We start from the raw sequence: 27646 nt of genomic DNA, 5'->3' as shown, positions 1-27646 counted from the left end.
TCACCCACAGATTCAATCCAGGTGTGTGGCAGAAGGGGAACACCTAAAACATGCAGGGCAGGGGGGCCTGAGGACCAGAAATGAGAAACACTGCATTAGTTCCATCATATTAGGACCAGGCTTTGGTCCTAATATGATGGACTCATTGGTTTGGGTCAGGGGTAACATTTAGAGGTAAGATGCTAATTAAGTTTTAGATAGGGTTAGGGTTAGGAATAGACTAATATTGTTTGGGGTTAGGGAAAATGTGTGGATTAGGCAAAATCACAGCTACTAAAATGAAGGAAATCAATGCAAAGTTCTAATATGGGTCGAAATAGTTTTGACAAACCTGTGCAGCATTTTGTTTTCTAAATCATTATAAACAATGATGATATAATATTAGGGTGTTTTTCTGCCAATTGTGTAGCTGCAGTACATTAGTGGTCTAATGTGTTGAATGTGCTGAGACACATTCAACGCATTAGAAACCAATCAGAACCAAAGGTTTGCCTTTTGGTTCTGATTGGTTGTTTCTGGATAGTAGCAGAGCTAGATGCATTTTCGCAGATTCTCTGTTTCATATTCTACTGTCAGACACTTTTAACAAATATTCATCCATCATCTAACACACTTATCCTTGCACACACACATTCACACCTTAGGACAATTTAGAGAGATCAATTAATCAAGCAATTAATGCCGAGTGTTAGCAAAACCTAGGTTTGGATAGTGACCTAGGTTAGTGCCACCTGGGTGTGGGTCGGCGTAAAGGCCGAGCCGGGCATAGACTGGCCTTCATGCCAATGCCAACATGAAGCCCCTTCATGCAACCAGTGGAGGTTGGTCGCATGGACGTATGTCTTTCCTCGGACCTCCATGTTTGTGTGGAGGTTTGGCTTTGCGTGGACTCCTCTGATTGCAACCTGGGTGTGGGTCGGTGCAAAGGCCGAGCCAGACTATGCATGGAGAGCCCTGGTTGATTGGAGGTCTGTATTTCGTTAGACCTCCCTGATAGATTGGAGGTCTGTCTTTCCTCGTACCTCCCTGATTGATTGGAGGTCTGTCTTTCCTCATACCTCCCTGATAGATTGGAGGTCTGTCTTTCCTCGTACCTCCCTGGTTGATTGGAGGTCTGTCTTTCCTCGTACCTCCCTGATTGATTGGAGGTCTGTCTTTCCTCGTACCTCCCTGATTGATTGGAGGTCTGTCTTTCCTCGTACCTCCCTGATTGATTGGAGGTCTGTCTTTCCTCGTACCTCACTGATTGATTGGAGGTCTGTCTTTCCTCGTACCTCCCTGGTTGATTGGAGGTCTGTCTTTCCTCGTACCTCCCTGGTTGATTGGAGGTCTGTCTTTCCTCGTACCTCCCTGATAGATTGGAGGTCTGTCTTTCCTCGTACCTCACTGATAGATTGGAGGTCTGTCTTTCCTCGTACCTCCCTGGTTGATTGGAGGTCTGTCTTTCCTCGTACCTCCCTGGTTGATTGGAGGTCTGTCTTTCCTCGTACCTCCCTGATTGATTGGAGGTCTGTCTTTCCTCGTACCTCACTGATTGATTGGAGGTCTGTCTTTCCTCGTACCTCCCTGGTTGATTGGAGGTCTGTCTTTCCTCGTACCTCCCTGGTTGATTGGAGGTCTGTCTTTCCTCGTACCTCCTTGATAGATTGGAGGTCTGTCTTTCCTCGTACCTCCCTGATAGATTGGAGGTCTGTCTTTCCTCGTACCTCACTGATTGATTGGAGGTCTGTCTTTCCTTGGACTCCTCTGGTCGTAGGGAGCCTTCTATTTGCAGGGGGACCTCTGGTTGGGTGGAGACTCTAGGACGGTTGTTTTCCAGAGCAAGTTTTAACTTCACCTTCAGGTCTGCAACCTGACCCTGCAGAGATTTCACCGTTTCCTCCTGTTCTTTGAATTTTGAAGCTTGCTCTGTGTGACTTTTGAGCTGCTCCTCGTATTTAAGTCTCACTCTGTACTCTTCTACCATGACTTCTATCAGACCTTTGTTGCGGGAGGCGTATTTTTCAGCCTCCCTCTTGAAGTACTCCAGCTGTTGAAGAATGCTCTTGTCGGCTGTAACTTTGGTAGAGCAAGAAACCTTTGATACAGCTTTAATCTCTGGCACGTTTCTTTCATGTTCACGTTTGACTCGCAGGTGATGTTCTTTTACTACCATGTTTTGCAGTTTCTCAATCTCCTCCTGCTGTGATTTGACTTCAGCCTGATATGCAATCCTTCGGTCTCTTTCCTGATGGAGATCAAAAGTCTTACTCTGCAACTCTTTTTTAAGATCGTCTACCTGCTTTGTCAGATCGATGACGTGTTGGCTTGTTTCTTCCACAACTTCCACTGAGGGGGTAATCTCGAAGCCAGCAGAGGGAGTTGTTTCCTGCTTGACTTCCAATGATGTTGGACTCTCAAAGTTGCCAGAAGGACCCGATTCCCCCTGGATCTCTACTGATTCATCTTCCGGCTTAATGGGGCTGTCGCTGTCATCTTCAAAAGAAATGACTGCGTCGTAGTCGACTTGGATGTTGAGGTTCATCATGTCGACCCATGAAAGCTCAGCTGGAAAAGCTTCATGTTCACAAACAATCTGTTGTTGCTTCATGTCTATATTGTGGTAAATTCTTGCTTCTCTGAAAGGCGTGTAATATCTGGAATCGATATCCTGCTTGTTTCAATTAATTTCGAACGTGCTCTGAAGAGTGATCTGTCGCGATAGAACTGTGGAACAGGTCTGAGAAAATGCTGTCTGCGAGCTACATTCAAGAGAGAGATTCCTTTGTGGTATCATAGAGTGACGTCATAACCGCTGATGTCATTGATACCATTGGAATTGAACATTCTATCAACCTTATTCCTGGGAGGCTTACTGGGGAAACGATTAAGGGTGTTACTTCCGTCGCCCACCAGAAGTAGAAATATTTCATTGTAATTTGGAGGGTTTTTGGCTAATCTATATTCATGATAGAAGTTACATCTCTGTTTTCAGTTATTGTACAATATTTAGTAAACTTGTTTATGGACACCGTCTGCTATCAGAGAGCTATTCAGTACAGAGGGTTGTAATTATGAGCTTAATCACAGGGAGCAACAGTGACACCGCGTTAAGTTTTGTAACGGAATTTCAAAATAAAAGCCTAAATATTCCTCTCAGGGTAGTGCTAACTAGTATTAGCCTTTACTATCTTTTTTCTCTCAGGTTATTGCACTGCCCTGCTGCGCAAGACAGTAAATTAACCTTAGCACAAACCTTTGCATTTCACTGCCCCCATTAGCATTAGCCTTTTCCCTAAAAGAAGCTTTTAGCTATTTTTCTTATTTATTAGCCATGCTTACTTAAATGTTTTGTAAACTTTCAGCCGAAAGTTTACAAAAGCCACTCCATTCAGCATCACTGAATGGAGTGATGCTCCACATGCTACTGACAGCATTTTGGCTAATGTTAGCAGTTTGGCTCATTTTAACTTGTACACTAATTTCAACATACTGAATGGCATAAGTCCATGTTACTCAACATGTTTGTCAATCTCCACATGCTATTGAGTGCATTGTAGCTTACTTTAGCATTGATGCTAATTTGTAGCATCAGAACGCCCACGAAGTGTGCCAACCGACAGGCACACTTTGGCAGGCTCCATTAAAATTTCTTCAGAAATGTTCTAGTTTTATATACTATGTCTTTTGTTTGGTTTGTTTTTTTCAGGTTTTCTCTTTACATTTCTGACTTGATTCTTTTCTCTCTTTTTGGTTTCTTCTTCCACACTCTTTATTCCTTGCTTTATAATCTTTCTCAGGGAAGTGAAATTGCATTTTTGTTTTGACTGTTATGCAATGGTCTACCTGTCTACCTTATTACAAATGCTGAAGTTAATCCTGTGATGCAGAGACCTAAGTGACACTTTCTTGAGAATCAATAAAGATAAAATAAAAAATAAAAAAAGAAAGTTATTTTATTTATTTATTTATTTATTTTAATGCAGGTGTGTGTCTGTGTCTGGTGAATTTTTGGTTAAAACATGTTTGCTTTTCATTCAGTGCGTAGAGAATCCAGAAATGTTACTCCAAGAAGGATAGAAGTAATTCGTAATAAAATTACTCAAGTAAATGTAAAAAGTACATCATAGAAAAAAATGCTCCTTAAAGTATTTTTTCAAAAAAGTTACTCAAGAAAATGTAATTGAGTAAATGTTGCTAGGTGCTACCTAACGCTGCTTAAATGCAATAACTGAGATTCTTGACCAAGCTCAAAATCACAAACCATTTTGTTTGTCTCCTGGGTTTGAAAGTATTCTATTTATAAAGGTATTTTCTAAATATTACATGCTGGCAGTATATGATTGCTAATAGTATTTGTGTAGTTATTATTCTGTTGGTCTCGTTTACATCCAATTAACAGGAAATGCAACAAGACGTGTCAAAAACGGAGTTATAAAAGAGTCATAATGTTAGGATGGAACGCTGCATTCTGATGCAGAGTATATGATACTTTTAAAATGCAACGTGAATTTAAAAATTTTGATAAAACCATTTTTACTTATCAAGAAATGGCAATTTGTTTTACTCATTAGCAAATGTTTCAATGTTTCAACAGGAAACTAGCTAAAGATTTGTTCATTATTTTCAGTTCTATCTATGAACTTTGCCATATTCTTGTCATTTTTAAGGTTTATTTGGTTTGTTTTTGACAGATTTAAATATCTGTAGGAAAAACAAAAACAAGGTTTTTCTGCACATATTCTTTGTTCTTTATTTGTTTATTATTCAAACTTTCCTGCCACTGCAGTTAAAATGATGCTGATACAAACAGGCATCTCGATCAGCATGCTAACACGTTAGCATGCAAACTAAGGAACGTGAAAACCAAGCTGCTGACTTGGCGAATATGTTTTACTTTCACTCTGTCGTCTTATTTCCTGATTCTTATGGTGTTTATTTTAATGACTTTATGTTTAGGGTGGAAAGAAAAACTCTCCCAGGATTTTTGGCGTGTATTCCGTCAGTGGGAATCTCTTGCTTTTTCAACAATGCTAACCTGCTTTGCTTCTTTTCTTCTAATATAATTAACCAATACTAATTGCACTGAGCACACAAAGAGACTGCTCACTTGAAAAGCAAAGCAAACTCTTCAAGATGCCATTCATGATTAAGCGGTCAGTCACTTGTGCTAAGGGTTCCTGGATCGGTGAAAAAATGAAGTGGATAACAAATCATTTTCAAAAGGTGTTAGTTATAATAAGATTCTATAAAGTTGATGTCTTTAAAAGCCAAACAAAAGGTCACTCTCTTTCTGATGCAGTCGTCTTTTGCTGTGTCACATCCTTTCAGGAATGATAGCACTTAGCTTGTCTCCTCTTTCGCGTTCCGGCTGGTATTTGTTTAAAACCGTTATCCTGTTTTCACCTCAGTTTTTACAGACCCAGATCTCAGTAGATCTTTTGTTGCAGCTGTTTCAGTTTTGAGTCTTGTCTTGGTTTGGAAACACACATGAAAACTGGCACCACATCTGACATTGTGTGGCCATTTATTATTCTACAGCATGCGGACGGAAAAGTTCCGTCATTCCTGTCATCGTCTTCTTTGTTCCTATCGCTAGACGTGAGTGAGCCGTGTTGTCCCCCAGCGCCCTCCGTTAGTTACTGTTGTATTTGTGTTTGGTCCGCTTGGATATGACTCCACTGGATCCCTCATCGCTGAATAAAAAAAACGGATGAAATAAACCCGGGAGATGAACAGGAAGCTCTGACTCTATGTGTCTGCATATTTAACGCAGAGCCTAAATGGGCCTTGAGGGTGTAGAATATTCAGGGTGCGACTGAGTAATTACTTTAGCAGCGATATTTCCATCTCGGTTTTTTCTTCCTTAAGATTACCAGACCATCTGGGAGAGAATACAGAGACTTCCAATGCATCCGAGTGATCAAATAAATACAAGCTCAATTAAACAGTGATTGGGTCAGTCTGCCCTGTCTTTGGAGTGACTTCAGTCAATTCGATCGCCGAGGTGAATGAATCTTCATCAATGCAGATCGAGCCTCATGTTAAGATCAAGTAATATTAATGGCTACTCGTGTCTTGTATGTCTGAGCTGCAACGTTTGTGCCATAGATTGAACATGTCCAACAAATCTTAGCTAGAACATTACAGGGCTGGTGTGTGTCTCTGGTGGTCACAGGGTGACAGGCGGGTTCGCCCTGGACAGGTCACTGATCTTCATACGCCATCGCAGCACATGGTAGATTTGAAGTGGTGTGACGTGGGATGTACGCAAAACAGATTGTTGTATAGCTCCGTTAATGTATTTTAGGCATTTTACATATTCCTCAACTGTGAACTGTGACCACAATCACAAGATATGGATTTTTAACACTCAGTTACATTGAACTATTGCCATGACCAGGGCCACATTTACAAAAATGTGGGCCCCTGGGCTAGAGCCAGTTCTATTACTAATGCAAATTATAATGCATTAAGAAGTAGTCCTTTACTACAGGGTATGAAGTGATGTATTGTAGTTTTAATACGGCCATGTTGTTCCTGAAAAATTGTATTATGGCTTCCAGGGTTTCCCCCAGAAAACCTGCTAAGCCCGGTGGTAGGGGTCTAACTGTGGTCCACCATTTTTTGTGTTAGTAAATGTCAAATGTCGACAGCAAATGTAATATAATTGGAAGACTTTGTTGACAATATTTAAACACACAATTAGAGAGACTTAACAAGTTGTGTAATGCTGGATACGTTCAGAGCCAGAACTGAATTTTAACATAGATCCTAAAACTAGAATTTTAATGAACAAGAATTCTATTAAATCTGATTTAATGGTTTCAGAGATGAATTAAAAGTCGGCTGCTGGCCTGGCGCCCTGTTCAATGCATCAACTATAAGCCCGTCTTTACTGTCACTGTAACTGGTGAGTAATAAACCTATCTAAAATAAATAAACAAGCTTTGTTGGCCTGGTGGTGGGGGCTGGGGTAGGGTGGTCAGGGGGTAAATAAATCCTGGTGGCCCGCCAGGCTTGAGGGACACCCAGAGTTAAAAATGTTCAAATACTTGATTATTGTTTCTATTTTTTTAAAATCCCAAAATAGTAAGCAAATTCACTTGATAAGGACCTATGAGGTTTATATAACACAAAACATGTATTTAAAAAGTCTTTGGGGTTCTGGGCTACTGGCCCTATAAGCCTTTTTTGGCCCAAGACAAGAGACTCAGTTCCTGTCCACACTGCCATCTCGGTGGACAGATGGCACCGAGGTGGCAGGTGTATTTGTGAAAGTTTGTGTAGACTGTCCATCATCATCTTGAGAGACTAGAAACGATCATCTTTTAAACCGACTTCCAGAGTGGATACGTTTCAAAACGCCAGTTTCATATTTTCGAATCTTTTTTAACATTGTTGCTCTACCTTTCTATCCTGCATGTCCTCCGTTATTCATAAATAATAACAATGGTGCTGTTCTGGGTTTTTTTTGTTGTTGTTGTTCTGCGGCATTGCTACAGCGCCACCTATTGGCCCGGCTCACCCGTTGCAGTATTTTCTGTGGTGCTGCGTCCTGCCGTGTGGTCTTCCTTAATCTTTTCTTAATCGTTTACAAAAACACACCTCGCTCGTCTCCGTGGCTACAGGGCCTCGGGTGTGACCTTCGTAACTAACTCATGGATCAAACTGAGCTTTTCTTGGCCAAGAGAACAAGCAGACAAAAAAAGAGGCATGTTTTTCATCTTGGGGATGGATGGAGGTATGGAAAACAGCCTTACAATGTCCACATGATTTAGAAATGATTGTATTTACACATTTGTGCGTGACATAAAATTGAATAATAGTGCAAATGTAGCTGGATCTGGTTTAAATAAAATGCACCTCTTTTGGCACCTTACTGTTTTTCTGGGGTTTTTTTGTTTTGTTTTTGTTGCTAGGAACCAGTTTGGACCTCCGGCTTTAACGCTGCTCTTTGTTTCAACTAGCTCAGTCGGCTCCCATAAAACATCGCAGCAGAGCGGCGCACATTCAAATCATCCCGTATTGATTACACAGCTTTATTACAGTTTGAGTCCTATGCATTATGCACGATGGAACGCTCGCGATGTCCCTCCCAGCATTTTGCGTCTACCTGGTGTGTGTTTATGAATGCGCGCGCCCATTTATCCAGAGTAAGGGGAACGGAGAAGTTACTGGGGGGGAAGACACACAAAATGCATCCATAAAGAAAACCCGAGTCTCATTAGTGTGACGGCGAGAAAGCAACATTTTTCAGACCTTGCTCTACCTCGTATGTTTCTCTTTGGCCCCTTCTTTTTTAACTCTCTCGTTTCCGTCCTCCCCTGACTCTTCTCTACGTCAATCATTTAACGTTCACGTCCATCTTTCTCTACTCCTCGTTTGCTCGTTCTGTCACCGTGTTTGACTCCTCATTTTCATCCGATCACATCTTTGCTTCACACATAATGTGATTTCTGGCACAATCTGCCCGCATCTTTCATTAGATGAGTAGTTGAGAGCTGCTGGTTCTCAAACCCCCTCTGTCAGCAGACTCCGTCTTTTCTGTCTCCCCATTTAACTCTGGCGGCTCCGTAATTTACATGTCTCCCCTGTAATGTTACCGGCTCTTTCTATGCCGCAGACTCTTTAGGACTAATTCAGTTTTACCTCTGTCACTGCTAATCTTATTACTAGAGCTAAAAACCAGATTCTGTCAAACACATCACTTTTGGGTCAGTCTGTTTCTATAACAATTTTTCTTTTTTAGTCCACACTAGCGATGCACCGATCCGATACTAACATCTTTATCTGTCTCAATATTGAAAAAAATTCTGTGCTTTGTGCTCTGAGTGATGTGATGCTTTATTATTTATTTTACATTACATTTAAAATTCCTAATTGCATTTTCTGAACCATTTGAAAGGTTTGTTGCAGTAAATTGTTTTCATCTTTGTCCAAAGTAGTCGGCCTATTGTTTTTGTCAGTTTATTTATTTGACCGTTCTACTCCTACTTGCACTGACTGAACAAATTAATGTTGTGTTGTTTTAACATGTTTCACCAAGCTTGTGATGCTACTGATGTATATAATTGAGTTATCAAATACATTTGGAAATCAGTACATTTATGTGTTTTTAAAAATTAAATGTCGGTTGAGTTATCAGATATCGTTATCGGAAGGGAAAAAAGCGGATTGGTGCGTCCCCACTCCCCATTTCTTGAATATGTTACATGTTCTCTCTTATACTGTACTTCCTCCCTATCATTACCATTATTCTTTTCATTTATCTCTCCCATAATGCACTTTGCTCCTTCTCCTCTTATCTTCCTCCTCTTTAATGTAGTTCTTCTCTTAGGTTTATTTTCTTGTCTTCTGTCCCAGCAATCAGGCCTCTATTAGCCTTATTTTCTGTCCTTGCCACTTTTTCATTTCTTTTCTTCTGCCCATGTTTAGCTATTCATTGCTTGCTCTGTTGGTTCTCTTCATTCTGAATTTCTTTCTTCATTCCTCCTCTCCTGTAAAAAACCCCAAACTTTTCACATCCTCGCTCTGATCATTTTGTATGACTGCTTTTGTCTTCCAGACTTTTGATGTTGATTCCTCTCACCGCTCCTCCCATGGCTCTTATCTGTGGATACATGTCAGTCACTTGGTTATTAATTCTCTTTTTCTTCTGTGATCTTTACTTTTCCATGATCGTCTCCTGCTTAGATTATAAATCGACTCTCCTTTTACCTTCACATTAACATTTTCATACACAGAACGCCTTGGGGAAAATATTAATACCCTTTGGACGTTTTTTTGTTTTGTTTTTATTGCCTAATAACTGAGATTGTCACGATAGAAAAATAAATTTAGCCAGACGATAAACTGTCCCAGTAATTATTGCGATAAACGATAATATTGTTGTTTTGAGATCGTTTTCGAGTAATAAATTGATAATGGCATAAAAATCATCCTCTCAAAGACAGATAGACTTTAATTTTGTAACACTTCACACTGGAACTGGGAGATATTTTAAATATCCAGAATAAAACACGACAACTAAAAACAATAAGTAAAGTGGGGTGAGGGGGGAAGAAAACACAACCAAGATCATAAATGAAATGGATTATGACGTCACATCAAAACTTCAATAATTAGAATGGAAATGATCAAACTCCTTTTAATTTATCATGCAATTTATTGATTATTTACTTATTGCAACAACCATAGACCTTAGAATATCTTATTGTTTTCTTTGTTTGGGTTTTTTGTGATATAAAACATTATATGCAATGCAAAATGATATGTGCTTTTCAAAACTGTTTTAAAATGATAAGTATAAAAGGTTTAGTTTGGACTCGTATTGAGCGCCTCTGGCCTCATATTGTGCTAAGACATATTTAACTGCAATTACAGCAGCAAAATACAGGGTTTGTCTTTTCCAGCTTTGGACCTGCGGAGACAAACAGCGTTCATTCTTCTTTACAAAGTAGCTCAGGCGCTTTTCAAGTCAAATTTAGCTGTCATTCAAAACATGAATATGCTTTAATTTGAACCACTCCGCTTTAGGTGTGGCTGTAGAGCCGTAGCCATGCTGGAAGGTTTTTGCAGGTTTTCCTTCCACGTTTTCCCTCTTTTATGCTTTTGAGGTCTTCAAAGAACAGAAGGATTCATACTGAGATTAAAAGACAGATGTACATTTGCAGTTGACTTCACTGAATTAAGTTAAGGGTTAAATAGTAAAAGAGCCACATTATTCATGTGCACCTTTTCTTTTAAGCTTCTCAATCACGTTTTGTTACGATGGCGACAATACAATGTGAAAAGGGGATAATAGTTTTTCAGCGCGCTGTATTTTACTTTCTGGTACTTCAAATCGAGAAAAAGTAAATTAAAACAGTAAGCTTTTGGAAAAAATCAGAAAAATAAAAGCATCCTGTGCTGGGAAAGATTTTTTTTTTTACCTCCTTTGAACTTAACTTGAGAAACACAGTTAGATCCTGACATGTCTATTTTTTTTTTCTTTGCTTGTCCCAAATGCCAGAAAAAAAACAAACTCAGACCTACAAAGAATCAATAGAATTATAACGCAGCCAAAGTTGCAGGCGTGCAGACTTGACCAAACATGGCAACTAGCCAAGCAATATTATCATGCTTTCAGGCCAAAACCTTTATCACGGATGGTGTCCAGGGAAGGATGATGGGATTACTCCCGTAGTAAATTCTGTCCTCAGAAGAAGCACTTTGCAGACAATCTGATGTGTCAGCAAAATATTTCATCAGCAGGGACTTTGGTCTCGGTCACCTGGCGAACATCCTGTGATGGAATGATTGGTGCACTTGAGAAAGGGAACACCTGCGTTTTGTTTTTAGCGTGTAGCAACAACAACAAAAAAATCTTTTGAATATGTTTCCATAAAGATGTGTGAATTTTATTTTATTTGTTTTTTGTACAAGTTCCTGTTCAGCAGTTGAGAATTAAAGTAAATTAACCTAAATTGCATTTTCCAGATTAGGCTCCAGAAACACCAATGACACCAGAAAGATTTTTAATCGAGTCAATTGCCAGCTCTGTAGTTAATCGAATTTTAATCCAAAGCCTTATTTTGACTAAATAAGCAACATTCTTCATCCGAAACCTCTTTATGGTGCTAAATTACTGAAACAATAAACATGTGAGCTCAACAACAAAAGATATTATTTAGGCTATCCAATCGTTAGATTGGTGCAAAGTGCAATTTTACCATTCAGTTTTCAAATGGTTCAGGAAACAGATTATTAATGTAACTTTTTTTTGAAAAACAAAGACAAAAAAAACGTCTTGAGAAAAAAAATCTGTGTTGCTGTTTTTTCTTCTTTTTTTGCATTGAGATGCTATTTTAGGCTTGAATAGCTTTGGTAATAATCTACCTCCTATTTGCAAAACTTGCACACAACAATCATCCTGCATCACATCAGATTTTGTCAAGCAAAAATGAAGCCAACAGAAGCGGCTTTGCCGTCCGTAGCCGCAGTTTGCTGAGGTCGGTTGTGCGTCAGCTTTGCAGGCGTACAAGAAACACGCAAACACATAAGTTCCGCTCTGCACATTTTTGTGTGGAAAAAAACAACAAAGAAACAAAAAAACACACTATATATGTGCCATTAGCTCAAGCTGACAACAACGTTTTTCATTTTGAAAGTTGTTTCAGAAAACCAATCAGTTTGCAAAAGTGAGATTTAAAAAAAAAAAGCAAATTATTTTATCATTTTGGAGCGTTACAATTCCAACACAATTTCTGTGAATGGTTTTCATACAAACACATACAACACGCAGGTCTTTATCAGTATATTCGTCTTTACAGTAGAAACTTGTTGATGGCGCATTTTTATTGCCATATGAAAAACCACAAGTAAAACATATCCCACCTACTTCAAACTTATTAAGATAAAATACATTTGAGAAGGGTCCGGCATTCTCAGCTGGTGGTTTTGGTGCTCTTGTCAAAGGCAGAAACTGAAGCAAATAACACAAAATTAACTTCATTGTGTTTTTTCCATTTAATCGTATTTTAAAAAGCCAACAACTTTAAACATCTCACTTTCCTTCATGGTAAACAGTTAACCTGATGCCGCTCTACTCTGCTACCCATGTTGTGTTATTTCTTTTCCCGCACCTAAATTAAATATTTTGATGCGCAGTTTCAATCCACACTCCATGCTAAATTTCTGATTGTTACGTTCTTTCTCTTTTATTGCTTTCCGAATGCCTTGGCATCGTGGCCTTCTCCCTCGGAGACCAGTGATTACCAAAGTTGGGAGGCGCTGTTTACTCCAAGCCATCAGCTGCAGGTCATTTACATGCAGATCACAGGTTTCGCTTCCTCCACTGTGCAGAATCAGCCCAACAGATTGGTGTCGGTGATTGAGGTCGATGCTCGAAAATTGCGCGCACGGCTCGCTGGATCTTCAGAGATGTGTCCACTTTTACGAGATTAACAAAAATTGATTACTTTGAAGGCGGCGCTTTGGAAAACCTAAACGCCGCGGTTGTAAGATGCTTACAAGTAAATACCGAATAAAGCATTGAAAGGTCTTTAGGAAAACACAAAAGGCAAAATATACATCCCATTATATACTACATACAGTATATTTCAGATTTTCTCTCCATTGAGGACGCCAACAACAAATGAGGACTTTTTCCTCGTTTTCCTCTTGCTTTGATGTGAAGCTACTGACCTGAAACAACCAGCAGCCTCCATTTCCCCTGGAAGACTGGGTTGTTTTTCAGCCAATTAAGAAAGAGATAGCATTGTTGTGTAATAGGGCACCATTTCAAGGGAGATCAGGCTGGAATCTCTGCAGACAAGAAAATGTCCAAACAACTCCTGGTTCAGTAGCTGTAACTTAGTAGTAGCTCTGCTATCTTAATTAAACAAATGCTTCACAGGTTTTCTTTAATTATAGGTTACGTGGCATAAAATACCAGAGTGAAAAAACTCTTGAACATTCTTTTCTTTTTTCTGTTTTTTTTGCATTTTGACGTCGTTGCATAAGATTAAATTGTACACTTTCTTTTAAAAGAGCACTGAAATCTCATTTTAAAAAATCTAGTTTGTAAAATGACAAATTTTGTGCATTTTAAGTTAATGTTGTCCTATATGTTGTATGAATATTTGTGTATTAGACCACAGGAAGATTTGTTGCTACTTTGGTGGAAACTAATGGAGATCCTAATAAATAAACACATTTAATTGTTTCTTAGTGGAAGTGATCAAAGCGATATGATCAATTATATAACACGATTTTTTCCCCCAAAAAAAAAATCATTTATCAGCACTGTCCCATTATTAATGTGCAGTGTTTGTAGTTTAGAAACCTTTACTGGCACCTATATATCTCCAAACAATACTGAAATGTCTGATTAAACATAATATACACAGCAATTTTTTTCACATTTTAAATTGTGAAACTTTTCTTAGACTTCTGTATCTCCATATCATTTATGTTGGTGGTTTATTTTATAAGAAAATGAAAGGGAAAGGCAGAAAAGAAGCAAGATGAGAGGTTATTTACTGACAAACCCACATACGCACTTTGACAAACTGAAACTTAAAAGCTTTAGTTGGGAGAAAAATCAGTAAAAGTCTAATTAAAACAAAGTAATTTTGTTGAAAATCTCTTTTTTTCTCTTCTTAAATCTAAGGAACGCTTGTTTTTTGGGCTGATTATCAAAACGAGATGCAACGTAACATAACAAACACGAATTCCTGTTGACCCCTCGCATGTTTTTGTTTACATCCGAAGATCTGTAAACAAAAAGACGATTCTGTTACATGCCATCCATAGAACAATAACTTTACCAAAATGAAACGTGGAGATGCAGGTATTATTAATTCAGTGTGCCACAGCAGAGGGAAAAATAATGCAGGAAAAACCGTTAAAGAATAACTCAAAGCCATTCGTACTCTTCCTTTTCCTCCATCTCTGCGTCAGCTACTCTACACGCAGACTGGTTGCCATAGCAACTGACAACAATGCCACCAAATATACCAGGATTCAACATCAAACATTTCCCACACAAAGAACAGAACATTCAGTACATTACAGTATTATGTGTTTATGCTTGATGTTTATTGTGTGATTATTAATAAGCGATCGTTGTGGTAGATTAGCCACCACTGCTATTAGCTAAGCTAACACTGCGGTGGTAGATTGGGTCGCTTTTAAAAAAAAATTTCTTTAAACCAAACACACCGAATTCCACAGCACATCAACATGTTAGGGCTGCCAAAGTCAAGCTAGCATAACAGAACTACTTCCCTCTCCCTCGCTAATTGGTTTAATTAAAACTTTTTCTCTGACCTTGTTGCCGTAGTGGTGACAATTAGTAACAAAGCACTGCATCCCTTTTTCTTTTATATGTCAGACGCATTTAAGATTCCGTGTGTTATATTGACAACTTAACAGCTAAAACCAATGGTAGCCATCATCAGTCAGCAGCTTTTTGTCCTCCAGCAGCGAGATGCGGCGAGATCCTGTGTGTGTGTGACGTCACACTGCAAGGGGTCCATTAAAGGTTACCACAGTGGTAACTTGTCAGCCTTAGCAAAATTATAAAGTAGATCATTCTAATACGTCAAACTAAATACAACATGTAGGAAACCAGATTATAGAAAGATATTAATCCCAAATGTGTGTTTTTGTTGTGTCCAATCACTATGTTCTTAAATACGGATTTAATTTCAAAAGGTAGTTAAAAGTTGGATGTGGGTAATAAAATTTTTTTTAAAATCCACTGAGATGCTCTGGTAGCAACGTCTCTGTCTCTGAGATTCCATACTGAGAAGGTAATATTTTTAGCACAACTACCAGCCTGACCTGTGAACCCTTTCGAACTTTGTTTATCCTGCAGTGCAGTAAAGCAAGATGAGAAATCTGCCCTGGGTTGACACCTTAAGGCCTAACTCTGTCTCCAAACGCTCAGGAGAGGAATTTCTTCCGTACACGACGTTTTAGTGGAAACAGTGGGAAGGAGAGTAAAACTGAAGCTGCACATTGTTTGGCTGTATGAATGAATAAGAAATGGATAAAGATAAAAGCATCACAAATTATGATGTTATTGGAATATGGTCGTCTGGTCCTATGTTATCATTACATGTATCCCAAAAAACCATTGTGACCAAAAGTCTAACATTTTATCAGCAATAAAAACGTTATTTTATAATACAAATCTTAACATAATTCAACCAAAATATTGAACTTAAGTTGTTTTTTTTTTTTACTATATACGACACAGTGTGTTTAAGGAGTGAGCATTTTGTCACACTGTTTATCGTTTATTGTGATAAATGATCAAATTCTTAGTATCGGAAGGATTTTAATTATTATTATGATAAATTCCAGTTAACAATGTTTAAAACCTTAACAAAAAAACTGTCCTTGCTGTCGGGATTGATGAGTTTGACCATTTTCTCCACTGTTTGTTCAATAAGAGCATCAAAAAGCACCAATACATTTGAAAATAAAGTTACCATGTGCAGTAGGAACGCACCGATTCACTTCCATTACCAAAACCAGAGCCTGAGGTTTAGCATCGGCCGATACCGATCCGACACGGAAAAACAGTGCTAAATATATTTAGAACATTTCTTTTTTAAAAAAACAGAGAAATAAATGTACTGAATTACAAATTTATTTGATAACTACACCAGTACAACACACTTAAATATGTTAACAACTTAGTCAGACATGTCAATAGGTTGACTATCTTGGTCAAACATGCAAAAATAAACTGCGACCAATCTGCTTTCAAATGTTTTAGAAAATGCAATTAGAAATGTAAAATTTGATGTAAAATGAATAGTAAATCATGGCTTTGCTCAGAACACAAATGTATCACAATGTTATCCCAATGGTACGGCAAAATATTGCGATAGAACTTTGCGTCCGTATCGCCAGCCCCTGGTGTGTTCTTCCTCGCTGAAGTGAGAACAGCAGCAGTCAGTCGGTTAACGCGACGCGCCGACACACAGATCAGCGGCCGTCCAAACGCATCCCGACGACAGCTAGAATGTTCCATCCCGGGGCGAGACGGTACATTTACCGAGTGAGACTGGTGAGGCAAAACAGTGGAGGCGCTGCCCTGAGGGAAATGCCCCGCTGTGTTCTCCTCCAGACTACAGTGGTGATTAATGTCTGTGTGTGGAGCGAGGGCGTGTGCGCCGGCGATCGCCTCAGCAGAGGACCAGAACTCGGGCTTTGTATTCTTAGAGGCGTGACGGTTATTTGGACACATGTGAACCAGACATCTAAAGCCTCCTTGAAAAATATATATATTAAAAAAGGAGAGAGAAATCCTTTTTTTCCCTCCCCTCTTTCTTTATCCATATCCATCACTCGGCCCGGTTGTTCCGTGAAATCCCTCGGCTTCGGTTTCTTTCCGTTACTCTTGTCATCCGTCTCTATCTGAGCCACTCTCTCTCTTTTTTTTTTCCTTCTTTTTTTTAACTCACCGAATTGGATCGGTGTCCCCTCTTTCCAGAGGTGTCCACCCTCTTACCTGTTCTCATTGATTCAAGCTTTAAACTTTCGCTCTCACTCACTTACCCAGGAGGTGAAGTTGAATTACAGCCATTAGCAGGGTGTTTCTGTGCCTCTCTCAGCTTGTCTGTCTCTCTCCTGTCGCTTCGGGGTGCTCCGAGACTCCGCCGTGTTCCAGTCCAGCACTCTGATTTATTTTATATTGAGAAGTGGTGGAGGGAGGTTAGTGAAGAGAGTAGCCATTCGCTGCCATTATCACCACCGATGTGGCCGACTCATCACTGCGCGTCGCGGTGTATGAGTCTGTGAATGAATAAGTTTCCTTTCTTTTTAGCTGGCAATGGCACTGCGGAAAGCTGATGCTGAGCAACGCTGCAGTGGAAAATCGTTTGGTGAAGCTCGGAAAACTGTTACCGTTAGTAACTCTATGTTGACCTTTGTTGGTCCAATGGTACAAAAAGAGGTTAGATTGTGGTTGATACTTTTTGTCTGTAAAATCACGACATATAAGGACCAAGTTGGTTAAATAACACGCTTTTAGACGTGATACCAGGTGTTCAAAATAGAGGCGGGCGATATGGACATAAAAGTTTTATCACGAGATTATGGGGTGCTATTGTGATAATGATAAAAGTGATAATAAGAACTATTATTACATCTTTTTAGGTAAGTGTGTGACTGTGTGTGACAGAAATTATAGCCCCACAAACACAATTAATGCTCTTGGAAAATGTTCCCATTTGTTTAGGACACCAGTCACGTAAAACAAAAAAGTGTGATCTTCTTTCACTAAACAGCACACAATAACTTTATTTTGAAATGCATTAATATTTATTGATGCTTTTATTGAACAAACAGTGGAGAAAATAATCAATCCTGGCAGTATGGACAGCTTTGTGGGGTTTTAAACATTGTTAAAACTGGAATTTATTGTCACAACGATAAATCAAAATTCTTGCTATGATGACAAATTTATTATAAGAAATAACAAATGATACGATAAATGCCCAACTTTAGTTAAAAACCTTTAAACTTAAGCATTTTTTTGTTTAGGGTTAGGTGGGATGAAAGTTCCCAAATGTGTGAAACTTTTTGTGCACTGGAAACAAAGTACAGTTTGTGGACGCTGATGTGAGCTTCTCGGCTCTGTGGGGGTTCAGCACTTTATGAGTTTGACACAGCAGGAATTATCTGCCGCCTATCTGATCCGTAGCGCTGCAGGAGGCGTGCTATAGCTGACTCCAAATGTTAACAGTGAAATCAACGAATGTACAATTTAGTTTTTTGGGTTTTTTGTTTTTTTTTTTACCTTTGAGGCTGAACCAGCTCAGAGACGCACTCTGATGTGAAGAAAACAAACCGCCCGCCATCACCAGAGAGCTGCAGGAAAACAGACAATAAGCTCAGTATAAATAATGCAAATTGAACATTCCCCCATGTATTACAATGTAAAAAAAGAACAGCAATTTCCCAAATTATTGCACATAAAAAGGTTAGTAAGTTAAAAAATGACTTTGTGTTGGGCGAACTGAAGCCAAAGAAAGAGTGCTTCTAACCTTTTTTAATATTCACATGTTGACCTAAAGGTTAATTATACATTGAAGACTTTTCATTAGGTTGGCTTAAAGTCAAACTCTGTTTGAAAGCAAGGATTTTAATTAGCTATTTTTTAATCCAACTGTCTTGAATATCAAATGATTCCATGTTTGTTTGAGTAAAATTTTTTATTTATCCTAAAGAACAAAGAAACAAAGACAGAGAGTCATCTAGTACATCATTTATTGTCAACTGATTGGTTTGTTATTATTGTAATATAAGCAGGCATGTAGTTCACTAAAGCTACAACATATACTTTTTATAAACAATATAGTTTTAAAAATATTTGTTTAAAACTGTCACTATGGCTTGACAGTGTAATATGAGACAACCTGTGGAGGAAAAGAAAAAGAAAAGAAAATCCAGGTCTTCCGCTTTGGTCCTACAACAAAAACTTACCGATCCCGGTCAGAAACAACCAATCAGAGCCAGGAGAAGGGTCTTAGTGCTGTCAGTCATCCTCATGTATGTGCTGCTCACTTCCTTCCCTTTGTTCTCTGCTGGTCTGCAGCCATTTCCATTCACTGGAGCCACAGGCTAGTTAGCAAAGCCAGTAACGACAACAGATAAACAGTTCTCCTGTAACAATGAGTTGTTTCTCCGCCATTAACACATGCACAAGTGTGATTGACGGCGCTAAGACCCTCCTCCTGGCTCTGATTGGCTGTACCTGACTGAGTGCGCTGCATCTCTGCAGGTGGCAGTAGGACCACAGGGAGAAGGCAGAGGAGCTGGCTTGCTTGTTTGTTTTTTAACAGATTATCTGTCTCATATAAAACTCTCAAGACATCGGGGCAGTTTTAACAAATACAAAAAAAAAACATTACTGCACCTTTAAACCTAACAAGCAAGTTAAATAGGGAATCCAACTAAATGTTTACCTGCTTTGCGTTAGCGTCAGCTGACAGGCAGCTAGTAACTGCTTCGTCACGGCGTCTCTAAAGAGCCCGCCATGCGTTCATAACATCTAAAGCAGAGCTGTTAAACACTTTACGCTGGTTAAAATATCCACACTTTAGTTTCACTGCCTGCTCCTCACACCTGCGTGCTTCAGATAATGCATTCAACTGAAACTCTTGAGTTTTTAATCGCAAGGTGGTAACAGTGACACTAACTGTGCTAAGAATTTACTACAGCCATTAGCCAGTTCATTAATTAAAAACAATATGTCCTTCTCTCCCACATGTCTAATTTATAGAGCCGCATGCAGGAAAAAGACGGAAACCGAATCTGACGCGTCTGAGCTGGTGCCATGGACCTCACAGACGATCGCTCCGTTTTAATTAGAAACACTTTTCCAATCCTTCGTGGTATAATATTGTCATACCACTACAATGAATTACATTAAGGTTTATGGCTATAACGTGATAAGATGTTGAAAGCTTGAAGAGGTAGAAAGTACTTCTGCGAGGTTTGTAGCTGGGATCACATCAAACCATGACCCAATAATGAAATTACCTAATCGAGCACAAAGACGCTTCACTCATGCGGGAGGCTGGATGGTTACTTACTTACTATCTGATTAATTCAGCTAATATCACCTGACCACTTGAGTGAGCCTGTAGGGCACTGAAAGCCTGTCTTCACTCACTACAGGAACTTCCTCTCATTTCTACATGGAAGAAAACTTTCAGGACTTTTGCACAACTGGCAACACAGACAATAGATCAACACCAGCTTCAGCTTAAATTAGAGACGAACCAATCCGATAATATCTGCATCAGTCTCAATATCGAGAAAAAAAACAACAACCTAGATCTGGTGTCGGTCCGGTGTGCCCAATTCATAAGGCCGGATCTATTTAATCTAATTCTATGCTTTGCGCTCTGAGCATTATGCTTTATTATTTATTTTTCCATTATATCTAGAATTCCTAATTTTACTTTCTGAGCCATTCGACAGAAAGTTTGTTGCAGTTTATTTTTTACATTTTTGACCAAGAGAACCTCAGTTTCATTATTTGGCAGCTAAACTGCTAATAGCACCGACTGAACAAATTAAAGTTGTTTTTACATGTTGTATCAAGCTTGTGACTTTATTGGTGTATTTATGTGTACTGTAGAGGTGCAGGTTATCAAATGAATTTGTAATTCAGTACATTTATGTCTGTGTTTAAAGAAAGAAACATTCTATATGTATTCAGCAATGTTTTTCTGCATCGGATCGGTATTGGCCGATACTAAACCTCAGATATTGGTATTGGTATCGGTATCGGAAGCAGACACTGACCATAAGAGCTAATTATCTACCTTCCATAAATGTCCTTAGGACAGACTATAAATACACTTCACTGGCTGCCTATTTTTAAACCAGCCATGGAAGATTCCTTTGAGAGGCAGAACAGAAACTTCAGAGAGTTTAGCAAAGTGCTGAACACAGAGATAGAATGTTGATTTGATGGTTTATCCCCTGGCATTAGTAACAAATAGAAAATGAGTGAGAGGCAGAATGTTGCCTCCGCAGTTTTATTTTATTTATTTTTTTCCCCCCTTTTCATCTCAAGGAAATGCATAGCTGTCATAAAAAGACAAGAAGAACATGAAGGTGTTTTCATAAACATCGGCAGAGTCGAGGTGAAGTCGTCGTCCTGAGTCAGTAAATAAGTGAAAAACAGCCAGAGTTTATGAAGAACACATAAGGTTTTTCTCCAATTGTTATTGACTGAACCATAAGGGTAATTAATATATTTATTGTGTTCTCAAAATTTAGCAGCTGTACCTGGTAAAGCCATGAATAATTGCGCAATTTACGTAAATGAGTTTGTAGAAAAAAGGGTTTCTGATGTCCTACAGTTCTGCAAAGCCATTGTCTGTTTGTACAGTTTGAGGATTTCTTAGGGAACTGACCTTTAACATGGTTACTAACTTGATGTCGTCTACATTTGAGAGTTCTTTTTCTTTTCACTCTATTAAATATAATTAATTTATACAATTTCTTTCATCAGATTTCTTTTTTTCATCAAAAAAAAGGTGTCAACTAAACTGAATGTAGGTCAGTGGAAGCATTTTGTTCGTTCCTTCATCGTTAGCGACCCGCTACCGGGAAATATTCAGCCACTGAAATGCCCTGGTGACACTTTTGTGTAGAAAAGGGTTAAACAATAAACAGTTGAACATAAACCTCTGATCTAATCTATCACCTGAGATGAGATTCTTCACACTTCAGTCAGTTTTCAACAAAATAACTTCGTTGGCTTCAGCCATAAGAGCAGTGGTGAAGATAAGGTTTAAAAAAACCCCAACAACTCCAATTCAGTGATTGCACAGAAAAAAAATGAGAAGTCTAGATGTTGTGTATGGTTTTTTATCCTAAAAAGCTGTTTGCATTTCTGTGTTTGGCTTAAAACCAGCAGACAGGAGCATCCGTTCTCTTCTGATGAGTTATAATATAGATTTTTTTCTTTTTTTCCCCACTTGGCTTTGACTACTTTGTATTCTACTGAATACAAAACTATGCCGTTAACTCTGACTTTAACGCATAGTTAATGTCATCTATGCATTAGATGACGTTAACTTGATGTTTAAATACCGTAAAAGTCCCTTTTTTGGACAATCTTGACGAACCAGCGGTGTGTCAAGAGCAGTGGACATTCATGTCATCTCAAGTCTCTAGCCTAACCAGACTCTTGTGTGTGTTTCTGCTGTGTGAACACACACAACTAGCCTCATCAAGGTCAGCGAGCAACACTTGTAATGGTAAAAGATTGCCTGTCAATACAAGTCGGTCTTCGGCAAGCAGGAGAGCCATTAGGGTCTGGAGAAACGAAGTCTCCTCGTGTTTGTGTTTCTGAAAAAACCCCCACAAAAAAACATTTGTTTCCTCACCATTCGTCCCATGTTCCTTCGTGTTGTCGACATCTCAAAGTTCAGTAGAGATGAATTAAGTCAGCTTTGACTTTCACTTCGTTGTCGTGACGAATCACCCGACACGTGGCTGATTGATGGCGTTTTGGTGGTTTGGGTATAGACTAAAGCATTCCCAACGCTCCTTATCAACTAGGTGTTCCGTTTCACTGAGATGTGTAAAGGGTTTTGTGACAATAACCCAGACGTTTAGCCAACACCCAACTGCAAAACAAGTCAAATCTTCAGATTGCATGTTTAGAAAAGCAGGAGGGCTGCAGGCCGTAAACATGTTCACCAAACACCACGTTTTCAGGAGAATGCTACTTTTGGAGGTGGCCGCAGTCAATGTTAGCAACATTCAAGAGATTTTACAGAGCCTTTCCAAACAGAGCGCCTGCTGTACTGCTTACACTAAGACTTTACAGGATTGAGAGTAAACAAAACATTGGAAATGTTCATGTGTCAGACACGGATCCAGACTGATATTAATCAAGAGCAATCAATGCACCATCAATAGAAGCGAAACTATGTTAAGATACGTGATCAAGAGATGCCGTGATTATATCCAACTTGTGATTAAGTGTTTAGATCCATGAGCTCCTCCATTTACACTCTGATCCTCTGTCTGTAGACTCATATTTACACATGAATCTAAATATTTCCTGATCAGAATCAAAGTTAGTTTTTATATTTTGTATTTTTCTATATTACGGTATATAAATTCTCCCCAATGTGTTTTTTTTCCCCCCTCCTACTTTTTTTTGTCTTTTCGCTTTGATGTCAGCGTCTCCACCTGCAATTTTGAGGAGCGCTCGCCTGCGTTGTTCATTCCGGGTCGTGGATGGAAGCTGTAATTTTTTTGCATCTCATTTTGGTTTTGTTTATTGCAGGCTTTCATCTCTGTGAAGTGGGTGATGATTTGACAGCATCAAACCCGAGGTAATGGTTCCGGTTGTATAGTCGAAAGACGGCACACACCTGCAGCACACAAAGGTACATTTCAGAATAATTGTTCTGTCCATGACAGGTTTTGGGATGCGGTATGATTTCCATTCTATTGATTAATACTTTTTAGGGGGAATTTTGCATAGAGAGGCATCATGATCCATTTTAATTATGGTTCTGGTTGTGTTTATTTTTGGTTTTATTTACTATTTCTAATTGTCGTGTTTTATTTTGGATATTTAAAATATCTTTCAGTTCCAGTGTTAAAGTGTTCGTTACAAAATGATGGTTTATTGTTTTTTGAGAGAGCAAACTTTATGCCATTGCCATTATGTGAGCTGAAAATGGTCTGAAAACGACAATATTATCGTTTATCGCAATAATTACTAGGACAATTTATCGCCCAAGAAAATTTGCTCTTGATAAGGCTGATCTTTCTGTCTGTCTGTAGTCAGGTATTGATTTCTTTTGATTATGATCATTTCCGGTTTACAATAAATGTAAACACTAAGCTAAGAATATTACATCCTGTAAAGTGGTATGTTCAATACCTTCTAAAGGTCGCCATTTCAAAATGGTGAATTTAGCCTCACAAACAAACCTCACTGAATGTGACTACATATCAATACGATACAGTACAAAATAAACGACATTAAATCTTCACGCCCCTTTGATGGGATTTAATTTTCAGCCTTTCAATGTTATTGTGGATATTTAATGTTTATGTTAGTTTTAGAAATGACTCATGATTCTGTTTGTGTGAGTAACAAGAATAATTACATTCTGTAAATATGGCAAATATGTAAATTTACCACTGGAAAGGGTTGTATTAATTCTTTAAAGAATTTGGATTTTTTTTTTCACCTCAAAATCTAAAACACCAAGCCTGTTTAAAATGTAGACTGAGTAGATCTACTTTAAATAGTTTGTGATTTGTTAATCTTTTTATTCAGTTTATGAAAAAGCTGATGTCCAGTCTAGAAAACACTAATTTAGCATTAAACTGATTTTTTCATACTTTCTATGCCTGAGCAAGATCAGAGGTGTTCTAAATAGCAAATGAAGCACTAAAATTGACAAATTGTGCTCCAGTGGATCTGTAATCAGAAGAAAAATATTTCCGTTCAAATGTTTCTTTGCTTGGATATTTTTAGATTTTAAGCCACAACTGATTAAAAACAAAATATTTTCAAATCCGCTTTTCAGGAAGCCATCATTTTAATACGATGAAACTAAGGTTGTAAAGCGGTGAAAAAAATCTACTAAAATGAGAAAATAAAGGGTTGTCACAAGAAACGACAGCGGAATAAAATAATTGTATCGATGTACCAACTTTACATGTTATTACTCAAGAAACTGCTAACAAAATCCATCCATCCATTTTCTGTTCACCCTTTGTCCCTAATGGGGTCGGGAGGTTGCTGGTGTCTATCTCCAGCTACGTTCCGGGCGAGAGGCAGGGTCACCCTGGACAGGTCGCCAGTCTGTCGCAGGGCAACACAGAGGCATACAGGACAAACAACCATTCACACACACACTCACACCTAGGGAGAATTTAGAGAGACCAATTAACCTGACAGTCATGTTTTTGGACTGTGGGAGGAAGCCGGAGAACCCGGAGAGAACCCACGCATGCACAGGGAGAACATGCAAACTCCATGCAGAAAGACCCCAGGCCGGGAATCGAACCCAGGACCTTCTTGCTGCAAGGCAACAGTGCTACCAACTGCGCCACTGACAAAATTTTTGAGAAAATTGTGAAAGAGAAGCAAAAACAATCCAACTCTCTACTGAAGTTAGCGCCAGACTGAGAACTGATCTTCGGGGAGCAATGCGCCGCACTCAGAAGAGTAAAAAAACGAGAGTCACGTACATTATGCCACTTAATCGTCAGACGCATTAATGCAAATTACATGTAATGAACACAAACTCTGATAATTTAAGCCTGTTTTTAAAATGCTTTAAAGTGAAAGTGCTCCCTTCCCTGGAGGCGGTGGCAGCATCCGTCACCTGGGCTGACAGCCCGTCTGTTGTTCCACGTTCCCCTGATGTGACAGATGTGTGGATCGGCCCCCAGTGTGTCGCTCCCAGTAGGTGGCTGAGTACCATTCATCCACCGCTACTGAGCCGTGGTTGTTGTAATTAGTGTTGGTTTGCGACACCGGCCTCGCTGAAATAGTTTGGTTGGGGGGGAAATAACACAGAAGGCTGTCGGCTATTACAGCCAATTTACAATACGCATTATGTGTTTTAGTTGCCGAGCTGGCAGCGGCGCCGTAGGGACGGCTTTCCTTTTCACTCGAACAGAAACATCAAGTAGAGAGCCCTTCTTTTTTTCTTTTTAATTTCTTTAACGTGCTGGGTGTGATACTTAGAAACTCCTAAATCTTCGATCTTAGAGTTTTATATAATACAACTGCATGTTAAAGTTTTTCAACACTTTGTGATGAAATAATTATCAGTGGGCAATATAGATTTAAATCTTTATCGCGATATTTTGTGGTACTATTGTGATAATGATAAAAGTGATGATGCAAACCATTTATGAATTAACTGTATGGCAAAGCAGTTATGGTCCCACAAAGACAAATACTGCTCCCATTTGTAATGTGCTCACCAGTGTGATTTGTATCGCTAAACTGCACCTGGTAGCTGAATTATATATAAAATATATATAATTTTTTTTTAGATATTTACTGAAACCCGTTTATTGAACAAATAGTGGCGAAAAATCTTAAAAATAATCCAGACAATACAGACCGTTTTAAGCATTAACTGGAATTGATGGTGACAATAAATCAAAATCTTATCACAAGAAATTTATCGCAATAGACGATACGATATGATACGATAAATTCCCAGCTTTAGAAATGATTTATATGAATCAAATTTTCGAAGATTCATTTGAACATTCTGCAGCTGTCGAAAACAAGTATGTAACGCACTGACATTTATGTACACAGATGAGCAGTCAGTACAAAACAGACAATTTAAAGGAGTAAAACAGGAAAAGAGAAACATTTAGAAGAGTTGGATTGGGGGGAAAAAAGATAGGAGCTAAGAAGAGAAGGTGAAGGAAAAGGCAATTTTCTTGGCACTGCCTTATCATCCTTTTGAGGAAATTTTGAAAATTGCCGTATATATTTAGCCACAAAAGATAACAGGAGCTTTATATACACACATACACGCTCTTCCCTCAGCAAAGCAGTGATTTGCAATACACCGATGATCAAAACAGCATAGTCAGCTGTATCTTCACACACACACACCCACACACACACACACACACACACACACACCCCTACACGCACTGTGGCTGGTTGTTGACAGTTTGGTCTGAAGTGGATTCTGCTCATTAGGTGGTGTTGCAGATTGGTTTCTATTTATAGGCAGCAGCCGGCTCAGCAGTAGCCTCGGCTGCATAGAGGTGTTTGAAGTAGCACAGGCCTCCAGTGGGCCTCGCTAACGAGACGGATCGGCAGTCGATCACTCTCCAAACTGCGGAAGTTCGACCTAAACTTAGCCCGGCGTGGGCATTCAGGCCACTTATTATTGGCGCTGAGTAATATTCTCATTTTTTTAGTCTGGATTCTTTTTTCTTTTCTTTTTTTCCAGGAGAAAACGTTGATTTAATGGTGTACGCAGTGGCACACACGTTGTCATGGAGAGCACAGAAGGAGAAATGCAGATGTTCTGTTGTTTGAGCTGTTCTTGTTTTCACGAACATTATTAAGCTTCCCTCTGCTGCTGCTTGTAGTTGTTAACATAAAAAGATAGGAATTATTTTCAGTTTATGCAATATACATTTTTCTGTAGTAGTTTTAATTTTCAAGATGTTTTATTTTATTTTTTTTTTTCTCTTGAACTTCCATTGACATTTAGATTTCATGCTGCTCATATTCCTTCCCATACACTGAACTTACTGTGGTCATAAAGTCTTTCCATGTATAACCCTGAACCAATGAACTGCCTCTGAATTTTGCAAAAATGTTTCCATGTTCTTCTCTGTACTTTCTGCGTAGAGGTCACCTTTGCAATTAAGGCCAATTTAAAAGGTTTGTTAGATAGAAAATACTGAAGAAAACTGATAAGTGGCTTACCATGATTAATGTGCTTTTGTTTAGCTTTTGTTCAGCATTTGTTTGGCGCACTTAGCATCTACTAAATGAATTAATTCAATTCAAATTCTGGAGCACTAGTCGACATCTGTGTTGAAGTCGTGCTTATCGACTAAAGAGTAGCTGGACATTTATATCCATGCTCTTATTTTGAAGTGGATACTACTTAAG

At 38.8% G+C, this 27646-nt stretch overlaps 1 protein-coding gene across 2 annotated transcripts in view; it reads left to right on the top strand.

The window, feature by feature from the left end:
- LOC116720303 (protein phosphatase 1 regulatory subunit 29-like) overlaps positions 1-27646 on the top strand; it is a 199969-nt gene that overhangs the window by 126479 nt on the left and 45844 nt on the right. Inside the window, exon 3 of one of the 2 annotated variants that reach the window (XM_032563475.1) lies at positions 23303-23351. The exons of the other annotated variant lie outside the window; for it this stretch is intronic. The gene's annotated coding sequence lies outside the window, so the exon portion shown is untranslated. The remainder of the gene's footprint in view (positions 1-23302; positions 23352-27646) is intronic. 2 annotated transcript variants of the gene reach the window in all.

The sequence above is a fragment of the Xiphophorus hellerii genome, chromosome 5 (assembly GCF_003331165.1).
Source record: "Xiphophorus hellerii strain 12219 chromosome 5, Xiphophorus_hellerii-4.1, whole genome shotgun sequence".
Taxonomy (NCBI): domain Eukaryota; kingdom Metazoa; phylum Chordata; class Actinopteri; order Cyprinodontiformes; family Poeciliidae; genus Xiphophorus; species Xiphophorus hellerii.
Note: the sequence above shows the minus strand (reverse complement) of the source record. Positions and strands in the feature narration are given on the sequence as shown.